This window comes from Mirounga angustirostris, unplaced genomic scaffold, assembly GCF_029215605.1.
Source record: "Mirounga angustirostris isolate CCGP_5_RB_7025 unplaced genomic scaffold, mMirAng1.0.hap1 SCAF_3, whole genome shotgun sequence".
Classification (NCBI taxonomy): Eukaryota; Metazoa; Chordata; class Mammalia; order Carnivora; family Phocidae; genus Mirounga; species Mirounga angustirostris.
The window spans coordinates 78,519,500-78,534,674 of NW_026991711.1; the positions used below are offsets into that span (position 1 = coordinate 78,519,500).

The 15,175-nt window shown below is 40.2% G+C and overlaps 1 protein-coding gene across 3 annotated transcripts in view; it reads left to right on the top strand.

Annotated features, from left to right (window-relative positions):
• The window catches only part of LATS2 (large tumor suppressor kinase 2), a 75,825-nt gene that overhangs the window by 14,055 nt on the left and 46,595 nt on the right, over positions 1 to 15,175 (top strand). The window lies entirely within an intron of this gene.

Genomic DNA, 15,175 nt, shown 5'->3' on the forward strand with positions numbered 1-15,175 from the left:
TAAAAATGTATTTAGTAAAATCTAACTGTAAAAATGTAATTGCCTTATAAAAGAACTTCTGAAAGCTAATGCTTTGTTACCATCTGTCATCTTAAAAGTCTCAGTTGCATGAAAATGGAAATAAGGTAGGTATTTTTGCTGCCTTGGAAAATTAGTAAGATTTCATGCTCAAAGCACATCTAGATGGCTTGAGCACTTGTAGTTTCTTAGAAATAACCTAATTACCTACTCCTGGCCTCACAGTCACAGGAAAAGGCTAACAATGCCCTCTTTTATTTCCAAAAGCTATCTCAACCTTCTTGTTGTAGTTGCTTACCATAGAATTTAACTAGAGAATTTATTTTTCTCAGATGATATGTTTGTGAAACTAATCGTGCTATTTTGCAGGGCACTTCCTTGACACTTTGGGATATACTGGGATTAACTTGTGTGAAGCAAGCATTGTTGTGTTGAAAGTTGCTTTTATAAAACACAGGATCATGAATAATGTGGTGCAGAGTGTTTTAGCAGTGGAAGCTGACAGCAGAGGCATGACCTTTCTCATTGTGAAAATATGAAGTTAAATACGCTGCCAAGTGCTATCCCTTGACAAACAAAACTTGATGGTTTTGAAAGTAGGAAGGAGCAGTCCTGGGGAAATACTAGAATAAGATTGCAGACTTGAAACCCAACAGCAAAGCCTAAAATCTTCTATAAATCACTTACAAACAAAAGAGGTAATCAGAGCAGGGTGTTCTTTGCAGTTGTGTTTCAGCTGTGATAAAAAGAAACAAGTGAAGCAAATAATCCAAAATACAGGTGGGATCTCATTATGGCAAAATCCATTAGTGGTAATTACAGTGCAAGAAATAATGAAGCTGGTGCTGTATCCAAGACAGTAAAATACAAATACAGTAAAATTAAGGATCATGACACCAATGAAGTTCCCACCAACATTTAATTTATGTTAATTGCTAGCAGAAAGGACTCCATTTGTCGTATTTAATGGTTCTGAAATAATCACTTTGGTGTATAGTGTTACTCTATAAAGTAAAACAGCTCTGCTTTCACCCTGACCCTCCAATTCGGACTGTTTTTGGTCTATATACAGGGTGCATTTGCTTTCAGAGAATCCTGGTCAGAACGTCATTATGAGAATCTGAATAATGTGAGTGGAAACAATCAATAGTACCTCTAGAGTTGTGTGTTTCTTCAATAAAGCAGATTATCAGATCCAGTATAATTGGTACAGAGAGTACCTAGTGTTGCAGCTTTTCATTTTCCTTTGTCTCCTCCTATATTGCCTTTTAATTTAGGTTTAGTTTTATTCTCTTGTACTTTGTCATTTTTGACCCTAATATTAATCAGAATGGCAGTAAACTCCATGTTTTCTCAAGGTCTTCCTGGTGATACACACTTTTATATGCACTATTTTATTCATTGCATATACATGTGCATACATTTTTTCCCACTTTATTTGACCTGAGACTTACTGAAAATATTTACTTGAGTGTTTTCTTTTAAACTTTTTATTAAAATAAAATTTACATAAGAAAAGTACATGATTCCTAAGTGTACAGCTCAGTGAATTTCACCCAGTGAATCACACCCATGTAACTAGCATGGATGGGTATATTTTTTTAATTTTTTTTTTTTAATTTAAGTAATCTCTATCCCAGCGTGGGGCTTGAACTCAACACCCTGAGATCAAGAGTCGCATGCCCTTCTGACTGAGCCAGCTGGGCACCCCTGTGTGTGTGTATTTTTTTAAGATTTATTTATTTTTAGAAAGAGTGTGCACACACAAGAGAGTGTGGAGGGGAGGGGCAGAGGTTGAGGGAGAGATTTTCCAGCAGACTCCACACTGAGCGTGAAGCCAACTCAGGGCTCAGTCTCACAACACTGAGATCATGACCTGAGCTGAAACCAAGAGTCGGATGCTTAACTGACTGAGCCACCCAGGTGCTCCAGCCCCCACTGGGGTATATTTTTAATTAAAATATTTTTAATGTAAATATCCAGGAAAAGTAAAAGACTAAGTATTTTCTGTGTAATGATATAGTGTATATGTCAAATGATGCAGTATCTAAAATATTTTTGCACATAAGTTATTAAAAACTTATGAAAATTTCTACAGGAAAAAAAGGCCAGTGGATTAATATTCCTTATGGAAGGAGCTTTTCTTTAAATATAGATTAAAGGAATAGGAAAGATAAGTATTTGATTATGAGTGTCATATTTATCATTTGGATACTCTTCATACTGACATAGGTAATTTAAATTTAGCTTTTATCTTATATAACTTAGTTTCACTTTTTCTTTTAATGGTTTCAAGTGATCATATTACCAGGTTTTCCCTCTTTTTCTTCCTGACAAAGTTTTAAAAACCACTAATTAGGGGTGCGTGGGTGGTTCAGTTGGTTAAGCGTCTTGCCTTCTGCTCATGTCATGATCCCGGGGTCCTGGGACCGAGCCCTGCATCGGGCTCCCTGAACCCTCTCCCGCTGCCCCCTGCTCATCCTCTCTCTGTCAAGTAAATAAATAAACATACTAAAAAAAAAAACCCACCCCACTAATTTGATTTTGCAGCGACATTAATACATGTAACATGTCTGCTTCTCGGAAGCATATGACTTGTGTCATCTCACTGAATTGCAGTGGGTTAACAGGTATAAGGGTGCTGTTGGGGCAGGCTCACTATACTCGGGGCTTCTCAGGGTGCAGGGATGGCTGGCTGGCATAGGGGCCTAGTGATGGCAAGAATCCTATTCAGCGGTAGCTCCTGCACTCCTCAGAATAGCTAAGCATTTTATCACTTTGTGTCCCTTAGAGAAAGACTTAAGTGAGAACTGCCTTTCAGATGTGAGTACCAAGAAATGTTTTTTGCTTCTCTTGAGCAATTAGCATGTGCTCTTTCTCTGTGGACAGCCCATATCCTGACCTTCATAAGCCTCCCTCATTGATCTGCTGAGGGCTCTGGCCTGTCATAGCTACATTCTTCCAGTCCTGAATTTCTATGCGTAATTTTCCCAATCCTGACTTAATCCAATTTTTCCTCACTTTATTGTGAATGTTTAAATGACTTAAATCTTTACTGGAATGAGGGTAGGAAGAAAGGTAAACAAATTGATTTATTACACCAAATTTGGCCTAAGAAAAAAGCCGATGGTCAGGGTGTATATTCAGAGGCAGGCTTCCTGAGAATGATGGTCATAGCAACAAATAAATTGGAGGTAGTCTGGTTAATAGGAAAAGGGAGTGAATTTCTTTGTATTCTCAAGCCAAAAAGTACAGAAAAGTCAAGTTTCTTAACCCATTCTGCAAGTTATTCCTCAACCCAGGTGCTTTTGCCAAAGGAAATAGCACTGCAGAGGGGTGAGGCCTGCTGGGACCTGTGAGTCTCAGAGGAAGGACAGACACTGGTGTTGGCAGCCGCCTCCTGTGCCAAGTACCGGTCCCGACAAGCACTCGCGTCGGTAGCCTCATTATTGAAACTACACAGCAAGCATTTGAGATGGATTCCAGTCGTTCCCCCAGTATTGCAGAGGAAACTATGGCTTGGGTGGTCAGGCAAGTGACTCGAGCTCTCCTCTGCACCCTCCCCCCGACCCCCCGGCTCTTACTGACCTTGTATCTTCAGCAAGGGTTGGTTAGACATACTGGTTACGCACACTTGAGAGGAAAGACTTCAGTGCTCCCTTAATGTGGCCATGCAGAGCTCTGTCTTTAACTTGCACCGTGTGTGTTGCTGGCCCGTCCTGGTGGGATTTTCTTCTCCGTGACTTGGTCCTCTCCCACGTCCAGGGGCGGGCGGCACTTTCTCAACGCTTCCAGTCCCCAGGTCCCTGGCCACAGGCCCCGCCTGGTCCTCTCCAGGGGCGCCCCACCCACTCCTCCCCTGTGCACCTGCCCCAGATGCGGGGCGTGGCCTCCTCCTGCTCGCACCTCCACTTCGCTTGTTCTGGGGGCTTCCTCAACATATGATGCTGTTGGCTGGTAATGTCGGCATCCATCTTCCCCAGCGTGGATTCGGGCACCTGTTAGGGTTCGACTCAGATTCTTTCTTACTGCAGGGTCTTGATTCTTCCACCTGTTTTTGAACTGTTCCTATTCAGACTTCCATAGTTGTGTATTTCTGGGGCATTGGATGCTTGATGCCTGCCTTGTGCGGACAGGTGGTCATGCTGTCGTCGCACCAGCAGTGTGGTGCGCAGGCCTCTGGGGGCTGCGACCCGGCGCGTCCTGGTGTGCGCGGGGCGTCGCGCGCGGCTCGCCGGCGGCCTGCGCGGTGGGGATTTGCGCACGCGCTGTGCGGATTTGCGCACGCGCTGTGCGTGCCCCTGGAAAACTGCGCCGACGGTTCCCTGTGCCGGTCCGCGCCCGAGCCGTCGCTGGTTTGTCGGAAGTTGGAAGAGACAGACACAAACACCCCTCGGCCTCTCTGTATGTTTGCAGCGGGTTAACAGGTGTTAAACAAACAGTAGGCATCATCGGGAAAGCTCTAGACGGTGACCTACAGAAATGTTAACGCTGAAGTTGTTCCTTTAGCCTGGTGTCAAGATCCTGCCTCGGTATTAGTTCTCCGTAATACAGGTATTTTGCTAATGAAAAAAAGTAGAAAGGGTTTAGGTAACAAGTACATTTCCTCCTCCTCCCTTCGTCTGGAAAGGGAACGAATTTTCAGTATTACCGAACACCAAACACGGGTACTCCCCAGAAATATTCATAAGAGGAAAAGAAAAAAGAAACACTTAAGTTTAGGAATGCCAGTAATGTAACAGGAAATTGTATTACAATGGCTTTTGGGTGTAGCAGTTCCTTATCTTCCCCCTTCCACCACCACCTTTTTTTTTTTTTTTTTAGCTTTTCAAATTAAATCTGGCCTTGCCAAAAGATAAACCTTATACTTTGTTAAAGTAGGATATTTAAAATTAGTTTGACAAGACACAAGCACATCATACCCTTGTGTCATACCCTTCTCCCACCCCACCCCACACAAGCTCCCCCCTAGTTATTAAAGAAATAGTGTTCATTGTGTAAGTTTGGAAAATAGAGAAACGTGCTGACATTGCCACTCCTCCTGGACGCTCTCCTCATCTGTTCCCTGCACAGAACCCTCTGAGGGATCATTCTAAAAAGGAAAAATCCTGTCATTTCCTTCTGGAAACCTTTCCACTGCACTTGGGATGAAGCTCCCGACCTGTGGGCAAGGCCCATCCCACAGCCTCAGGTGGCACCCCTTTTCCAGCAGTTGGTGTCTGACCCAGCCGGCTTTACTGCCTTTCCTCAGACCTCTCAACACTGGCCCCTTCTTCCTGGATAATGGCTACTCCTCTTTGAAGGCTTGTCTTGCTGTCCTGGATTCAGAAAAGCATTTTCTGACCCCCTAGTCTAAACCAGATCCCTCTGTTTTATTCTCTCTCATTACAGAAATTTCCTTTCATAGCATTTATCAGAACTTGTTACTAAATGTTTTGTTGTGTATTTCATATAATACCCATTTCTCTCTTTAGAGTTAATCCTCATTAGGCAGTGGCTTTGTTCTGGTCATCATACTCTAGTACCTAAAACTGCAAACTCTCAAAAACATCTGATGTATAAATGAAGGGGTAAACGTTTTGCTATAAACATTTTCATTTTTAACGCCTGTGTTGTATTCCATTGTTCAAATAGTACTATAATTTATTATGCATAACTGGTGTTAAGAGGTAAACTGAAGCATATTTTAAAGTTTATCTGAGCAAAAATGATTCCAGTTGGTGGCAGCAAACCAGAAGTGGTTAGGAGCACTCCACTGACAGTCGCTCAGGAAAGACTTTCAGAGAGCAGAGGCAGAAGCAAAGCAAGAAAATTATTCGATTGTCCACAGCTTAAGCAGTTACCTTATTTGGGAAAGCCTAGGTGGCTGTTTATGATTGGTTGTCCTTAGGTTTTGATTTTTTTAGCCTTCAGGCATTACAGCCTTAGGTTTGGTTTGCTTACATGGGCATAAGGTCTTAGAATCACCTCAGTCTGATGGCTTCCTTGTTTAATTAAACACTGTGATGAACATCCTTCTACGTAAATCTTTATAGACAGCACTGATTCACTTAGAATGAATTTTAGAAATGGAATTACTAGGACAAATGATAAGAGCATTTTTACAGTTTTTATTTGGCAAGTTTCTTTAGAAAATTTTTAAATTGCCTTTATATTTTCAACCCTGCCAACAATGAATACTGCTACTACGAAACAACACATCTGTTTGTCAGTTTAATAGTTTGTTTTGTATTCTTAATTGTGGCAATGAGTATGTGGTAATAAAGTGGGATAGTTCTTCAGTTTTAAGTAGCAGAAAACTCATATTTTGAGGGGGGCTCTAAGTGTCTGAGATTGGATCCATTTTCCTCTTAAAATGCAATGCAAAATCTAGTACATCAAGACCAAAATGCATCTTTTGAGGAACATCTTTTCTCTCCTCCCTGAGTGATTTACATTTGTGCATGGTACAACTCCTGGCCAACACAGGATTTTGCAGTCCTAGAGGATTTGCAAAAAAGTAGTTGGCAGACAGGTAGGCAAGGCCTGCCTTCTGGGGAGGGCAAGCCCTAACAACCCCAGGAGCGGCACTCTCTGGACATTCAGCTTGCTTTGTTCCCCAGAATGTTTTGTGTGCAGAGCAGAGCGCCCTGGCTGGTGTTCAGATATGACAGGCTACGAGTTTGCTGAGGTGTTCGTTCTGGCTGCCCTCAGGAAGCTGAGTGCTCGCGTCCTCTTTGAACAACCTTTTCCCTTAATCCAAACAAGCAGTACAACTATTAATATTTTCTGTATGTGTCATAATGTGGAAAATATTGGAGATCACAAATGTTGTTTACCTAATACCTATTATTCACACTGAGCAGTTTTCTACCTAAATGATTATTTGCTGTTATATATATATGGTTGTGGCCGTTCGATGGATCATGCAACCCTAGTAGGTGATTAATGAGCATTTTAATATATTCTATAGCATAGTGCTTTTCCCCTTAAAAGTGCTGCATAGGCAGATATTATAAGTGCTGTAGAAGGTTTTGGAATCATTATTTGGTCCTCCTTTTCTTGCACCCAGTGGTTTTCCAACCTGGGAAGTGTTGAAAAAATACTGCCACCCAAGCCACAGCACCAGAGATTGAATTCATTTGGTGAGGAGTGGGCCCTGGGTAGGAGCCCTTCCTGACGGGTCTCAGATGTGACTAAGGTGCAGCCAGGGTTGAGAGTCATTCATTACTGCCTGGAACCTCAGCTCTGCATTGAACTTGATGGAGTCGGCCCTGGGAAGTGGCTCTAAGATCTGAGCCTTGTGTTTGCCTGCAGTCTGTTTCAGGGCTCCTTACACTGTTTCTGTCATTGCCAACCCATTTATGGATGTAAAGAGAAGTGAAATAACCCAACAAGGAAATTGAGTTTTTTTATGTCCTTTATTTTTTTATTTTATTTTATTTTATTTATTTGAGAGAGAGAGAGACAAGCAGTGGGAGCGGTGGGGGCCAAGGGAGAAGCAGGCTCCCCGCTGAGCAGGGAGTCCGGTGTGAGGCTGATCCTGGAATTTGGGGATCATGACCTGAGCCAAAGGCAGACAGTGAACCAACTGAGCCACCCAGGTGCCCCTACCTTTTATGTCCTTTAGCAACAATTTCTTTTAAGCTACTTTTAATACAGTTATTATAAATTTCAGACTTAACAACAAAAAAGCCACCTCTATTAACATAGTCATTACCCAGCTGCTGCTTATTTTGGTGTTAAAATTCAGTTACCAGAAGTTCAGAGTTCTCAAGCTTAATGCAAAATGTGTTCATCATGCAATTTTTATATACTATGTTTTATTCATCTTGGATTTCTTTATTGTCTTTTTTTAAAATTATTTTATTTAAATGCAATTAATGAACATATAGTGTATTATTAGTTTCAGAGGTAGAGTTCAGTGATTCATCAGTTGCATGTAACACCTAGTGCTCATCACATCACATGCCCTCCTTAATGTCCATCACCCTGTTACCGCATCCCCCCACCCACCGGCCCTCTAGCAACCCTCAGTTTGTTTCCTATAGTTAAAAGTCTCTTATGGTTTGTCTTCATCTCTGATTTCATCTTATTTTATCTTTCCCTCCCTTCCCCTATGATCCTCTGTTTTGTTTCTTAAATTCTACATGAGTGAAATCAGATGATAATTGTCTTTCTCTGATAGACTTATTTCACTTAGCATAACACCTTCTGGTTCCATCCACATCATTGCAAATGGTAAGATTTCATTTTTTGATGGTTGCATAATATTCCATTGTGTGTGTGTATATATATGTATATATATACATATATATATATACCACATCTTCTTTATCCATTCATTGTTGATGGACATCTGGGCTCTTTCCATAGTTTGCTGTTGTGGACTTTGCTGCTGTAAACATGGGGGTGCTTGTGCTGCTTTGAATCACTATGTTTGTATCCCTTGGGTAAATATCTAGTAGTGTAATTGCTGGGTTGTAGGATAGCTCTATTTTTAACTTTTTGAGGAACCTCCATACTGTTTCCCAGAGTGGCTGCACCAGCTTGCATTCCCACCAGCAGTGTAAGAGGGTTCCCCTTTCTCCGAATCCTCGCCAACATCTTTTGTTTCCTGACTTGTTAATTTTAGCCATTCTGACTGGTGTGAAGTGGTATCTCATTGTGGTTTTTTCTTTTTTCTTTTTTTTTTTTAGATTTTATTTATTTGACAGAGAGAGAGAGCACAAGCAGGGGGAAGGGCAGAGAGAGAGGGAGAAGCGGGCTCCCCACTGAGCAGCGAGCCCGATGTGGGGCTCCATCCCAGGACCCTGGGATCATGACCTGAGCCGAAGGCAGACGCTTAACCAACTGAGCCACCCAGGCGCCCCCTCATTGTGGTTTTGATTTGTATTTCCTCTTTCTTTTCTTTAGTAAGTATATTTGGAAAGGAGATGTTTTTCATAATTATATTTTTCAAATTTGTGATTTTATATAATTGACTTATTTTTCAGTGTAACAATTTGAATTTTCATAAGTGTACTTGCTGTTTTTCCTGGAGTTATGGGAAACCATAGGAAATTTCTCTTCCCTTTGTACCATTCTCCCATGCCCTCACCCTTACCCTAACCATCTAGCATAGTCCTGGATAAATAGTGAATGCTCAACAGATATCTCCAGCTGTTAGACAGACTGCATTTCAATTCTGACTAAGCTTGCTCTTGAGTATGATTTGGGAATTGAATTAAGCTGTTGGTGATAGATTCGCAGCTACAGAGCTTAATATCCATAAGTGGCCTAACAAAGGAAGGCTGGAAGTTGGGAGGATATGGCCAACATGGTGGTTCTTCAGTGTCATCAAGGCCCCAGGCTCCTACTGTCTTTCAGTTCTGTCCTCCTTAATAAGAGGCTTCCATTTCCAGGTGCACCAGGTGGCACCTCCCTGAGAGTCAACAGTTTGTACAAGAAGCAGGAATATGGCAGCAAAAGTGCTGTTCTAGCTCTGGCTCTTTCTTAAAGAGCTTTCCTTCATACTTCACTGGCCAGAACCTAGTCACCTGATCACAAGAGGTTATAAAGCAGCCTTGGAAATGTGTACTTCAGTTGGGCATATGGCTGTCCCTGATAGAACCGGGGCTTCTGTTAGTGAGGAGGAAAGGATATCAGTAAGTCAGTAGATTTCGTTAAGGAACCAGAGGATAACCACATGTCCTACTGGCTGTCACCATGGGCTAACAGCCTACCTTTCTGAGCCTCATGATCCTTCATCTATACCCTGGGGGTAACGATTACTCCTACCCCATGGGTTGTGTTGCAGACCAGAAAGAATGTAAAGTGACTTGTCTTTGACTGTAATCTCTACTTTAGTCATTATATTAATGCGTACTTTCCCCAGTACCTATTTTTTCTCCTGCATAGCTTTCACCTCTATGTCTTTTCAGTGCTAACACCCTGCTCTATACCTGGATTCTTCTAAGTAGTCCCCCTGACCCAGTATTTCTGCCGGTGAACCTTTCCTAAAAGGTGACAATCAGCCACTCCCTTGGTAGGGATTATCTAGCCCACATGGCTCGTCACACAGTTAAATTAACTGAGACCCAGAGAGGTGATGTGGTCAGTTTAAGACTATACAGCAAGTGAGGGGCAGACCCAAAGCTACAAGCCTCTCAGTTTCACCCATGAAACTTGAAAGAGAAAGAAACAGAAATAGCCATCACTCTACCATTTATAAAAGTAAGATATTTCCATACAGTAGAATTGACCCATCAACCCACTGTCCAGGGATAATCATTGTTATTTGACCATATTATATTTCCTTTTATGGTTGTTTTGATTAACTTTTTATTTTGGAAAAAATTTAAAAGTACAGTAGCATCGGGGTGCCTGGGTAACTCGGTCGTTGGGCGTCTGCCTTCAGCTTGGGTCATGATCCCGGGGTCCTGGGATCGAGCCCCACGTCGGGCTCCTTGCTCGGAAGGAAGCCTGCTTCTCCCTCTCCCACTCCCCCTGCTTGTGTTCCATTTTATTTATTTATTTGCCAGAGAGAGACAGCAAGAGAGGGAACACAGGGAGCCCAACATGGGGCTCGATCCCAGGACCCCGGGATCATGACCTGAGCAGAAGGCAGATGCCCAACGACTGAGTCACCCAGGCGCCCCTAAGTAAATAAAATCTTAAAAAAGAAAGTACAATAGCATCTATCTCTGCAGTAATTTTTAGAATAAACATTTAATTCAAATATAACATCTAGAATATTTTCAAAACAAATACCAGGCATCATTTCACTTATCACTCATATACTCCTATATTTAAATGTATCTGTGAAAGACAGAAAAAAGTAAAAAACACAACAGAATAAAAACATAATCACAATACTATTATCACATTCAACAAAATAAACATTTTAAATTTAGTGTAATTTTTATGACTACATGGTTAATATTGTGGAACTACTTATTAATGAAATTAATATTTCTGAGCAATTACTATGTGAACAACAAGCCTGCAAGGAAGATTCTGTTTTTGTCAACATTTACAGGTGAAAAAACTGGCTACAGGTTTACTGGCACAAGATAAATAATGTGCCTACTAAGTAGTGGAACTAAGAATCAAAAATCCAGATCTGGCTTTTTCTTGTTTTGTATCCTGAATATTTTTCCCTCAACATTTATATACATAGCATGTCTTCATATCAGTAAAAATAGTAACCTAAAACATTTACATGCCATCATGGGAGTCTGCCAGAATTTAATAATTTCCCTAATTTTGGACAATGAAATTGTTTCAAGTTTTTTACTATTATAAATAATGCTGCAGAGCACATGTTTATTTGTAAATTTTGGAAGACATCTCTACTGCTTTCCTTATGTTAGATTTTTTTAAAAGTGAAATTACTCCAGGAGCCTTGTTCTTTGATTGTTTCATGCAAGTTAGTTTTGCCTAGAAGTTGAGTAACATTCGGTAGTAGTAAATGGCTGGCAGAACCAGAAGTAAACCCAAATAATGTTTGCAGTCCTTCTTTGAGTGCATGTTTATTGAGCATCTAGGAGGCGTTATGCACTGTGCTAAGCACTGAGGATTCAGAGATGTCTGAGACCTGAGATCCTTCCTCTTAATGCCTGGTTGCTTCTGGCTGGACGCTTTCTCATTTACCAGAGTGCTGAAGGAAAAAGAAAATCTATCCACTGAGAATTCTGTATGTAGCAGAACTGTCCTTCAGAAATGGAAGTGAAGACATTTCCAGGGAAACAAAAATCTGAGAAAATTTGTCACCATTTGCAGTAAAAGAAATACAGAATATACAGGAAGGAATGAAGAGCACTAGGAATGGTAAATATCAACAAGTATAAAAGACAAATTTATTCCTTTCTCCTAATTTCTTTAAAAGATATGTCAGTACTTAAAAATTACACTGTAATAATGGGTTTATCACACATACGATGTAACAACATAGGACACTATGGATAAGGGGTTAAATGGAATTGTATTATGCAAGGTTTCTGTGTTTCTTCTGATGTAATTAAAAATTAACACTTAAGTAGATTATGATAAATTAAAAATCTGTATTGCAGTTTATAGAGCAGTCACTAAAATAGAATTCAAAGAGCTAAAGCTAGAGAGCCAGTTAAGGAATTAAAATGGAATACAGGGGTGCCTGGGTGGCTCAGTCAGTTGGGCGGCTGCCTTCGGCTCAGGTCATGGTCCCAGTCCTGGGATCGAGCCCCACATGGAGCCCCGCGTTGGGTTCCCTGCTCATCGGGGAGTCTGCTTCTCCCCCGCCCTGCTCTTGTGCTCTCACTTGTTCTCTCTCCCTCTCAAATAAATAAATAAAATCTTTTAAAAAAATAAATAAAATGGAATACAAAGAAAACTTTGATTAACATGAAAGGAGGCCAGGAAGCAGGGACAAAGGAACAAACAGATGAGATAAATAGGAATGGCAGGCTTAAATAAAACCATATTAATAATTACGTTCACTTAAAGGGATTAAGCACTTCACTCAAAAGGCAGAGGTTGTCATACTGAATAAAAAAGCAAGATTCAACTATATCCTGTCTATAAGACACACTTCTTAAATACAAGGACACAAATAGACTGCAAACAAAAGTCTGGGAAAAGATAAGCCATGCAAGCTATAAACATAAAATAGATGCAGTGGCAATATTAATATCAGATAGTACCCTTCAGGATGAGTATTACTTGAGACAAAGAGGACCACTTTATAATAAAGGGCCTATATATCAGGAAGATGTGGTAGTGAGGTATGCATTTAAACACAAGCTTCAAACTATATGAAGTGAAGTAGATGGAGCAAGAACTAAAGGAGAAATCCGCAAATCCATGATCATTATGTGGAGATTTTAACCCACCTCTCAATAATTGATGGGATAGGTAGACAAAAATAAATCAGTAAGAATATAGGAGAATTGAACAGCATTATCACCTACTTTAACTTAATTGACATCTATAAACATCACACTCAGTACATGTAGAATATACGTTCTTTTCTAGTTTACATAGAATGTTCATTCACGGAGATAGACCATTTGTTAAGACAGAAGTCTCAATAGCTTCTCAAAGATTGAAAGCTTACAGAATATGTTCTCTGACCACAATGAAATTAAATTAGAAAAAAGTTAAAATCTTTGAAAGCCCCAAATATGTAGATGTTAAACAACTCACTTCTAAACAAGTCATGACTCAGAAATCACAAAGGAAATTACAAAATACTGGTTCTGAATAATAAAAATTTTTAAGATTTTGCTAAAGCAGTACTTAGAGGGAAATTCATAGTTTTAAGTGTATATTTAGAAAAGAAGTCTAAAATTAATCATCTAAGCCTCTCCTTTGGGAAGCTAGAAAAAAGAACAGTAAATTAAACCCAAGGTAATAAGTCAAAGAAAGGAAACAATAAAGAGAACAAACTGTAAGAACAAACAATAGAGAAAGTCAATGAAGCCAAAACCTGGTTCTTTGAAAAGATCAGTAAGATTGATAAACTTCTAGCCAAACTTACCCAAAAAAGTAAATAAGAAAGAAAAAGGGGGCACCTATGTGGCCCAGTCGGTTGAGCATCTGACTCTTGATTTTGGCTCAGACCATGATCTTAGGGTCGTGGGATCAAGCCCCATGTCAGGCTCTGTACTCAGCACAGAGTCTGCCTATCCCTCTCCTTCTGCTCCCCCTTCCCCCCACTCACATGCTTGCACATGCTCGCTCTCTCAAATAAATAATTAAAATCTTTTAAAAAAAAGGAAAGAAAAAAGCACAGAGGAAACAAATGACCAATTTCAGGAATGAACGGATACTACTGTGGGTCCTAAGACATTAAAAAGATTGTAAGGGAATATATAAACAATAAATTTATGATCCAATAAATGTGACTTAGATGAAATGGATAGACAAATTTGCTGGAAGACAAAAAACTACCAAAATTAACACTAAGAAATAGAAAAATCTGAATAGCTCAATATCTATTCAGTTCATAATAAAAATCCTTCCTACAAAGAAAGCTATAGGCTCACATGCTTCACTGGTGCATTCTATTAAACAGTTAAGGAAGAAGTAATAGTAATGCTAGCCAAACTCTTTCACAAAATAAAGGAGTAGGGAGTAATTCCCAAGTAATTTCATGAGACCAGTGTTGCTCTGATATCAAGACTTGAGAAAGCCATTGTAAGAAAACTGACCAATATTCCAGTATCTTTTGTAAATGCTACATAAAGGCAAACATCCTAACCAAAGTATTAGCAAATGCCATTCAGTGAAAATATATTAGGACCAAATGAGATTTATCCCAGACATGCGGGGTTGGTTTAACATTAGAAAATTAATGTAATTCACCATGTCAACAAAATGAAGAGTAAGGCTATGAGTAAAGCCATCTTCATAGATACAAAAAAAGCACTTTTCAAAATCCAACAGCCATTCATAACAAAACTGGGTATAAAAGAGAACTCAAATTGCTGAAGGACACCTATGTAAAATCTATAGCTAGCATCACATTTAATGGTGAAACTCTGAATACATTGCCTCAAAGATTGGTAATAAAGCATGGATATCCACTTTTCATCTTCTGTGGAGGTCCTGGGCAGTGCCTTAAGGAGGGTAAAAGAAATAAAAGTACACAGATTGGAAAATAAGTAAAACTGTCTTTATTTACATTTGACACGATTCTTTTGTAGGAAATCCTAAGGAATCTATTAAAAAGCTACCAGAACTAATAATTTCCTACATAATAATTTAGCATGGTCACAGGAGACAAGATCAATATGCAAAAATCAATAGTTTTCTGTATTCTAGCAATTAACACTGGGAAATTGAAATTTTTTTTTAAAGATTTTTATTTATTTGAGAGAGAGAATGAGAGACAGAGCACGAGAGGGAAGAGGGTCAGACAGAGAAGCAGACCCCCTGCTGAGCAGGGAGCCCGATGCGGGACTCGATCCCAGGACTCCAGGATCATGACCTGAGCTGAAGGCAGTCGCTTAACCAACTGAGCCACCCAGGCGCCCGGGAAATTGAAATTTAAAATGTGATTTCATGGGGCACCTGGGTGGCTCAGTCCGTTAAGTGTCCAACTCTTGATCTCAGCTCAGGCCTTAATCTCAGGGTTGTGAATTTAAACCCTCATGTTGGGCTCCATGCTGGGCATGGAGCCTACTTAAAAAATAAAGTGATTTCATTTATAGTAGCA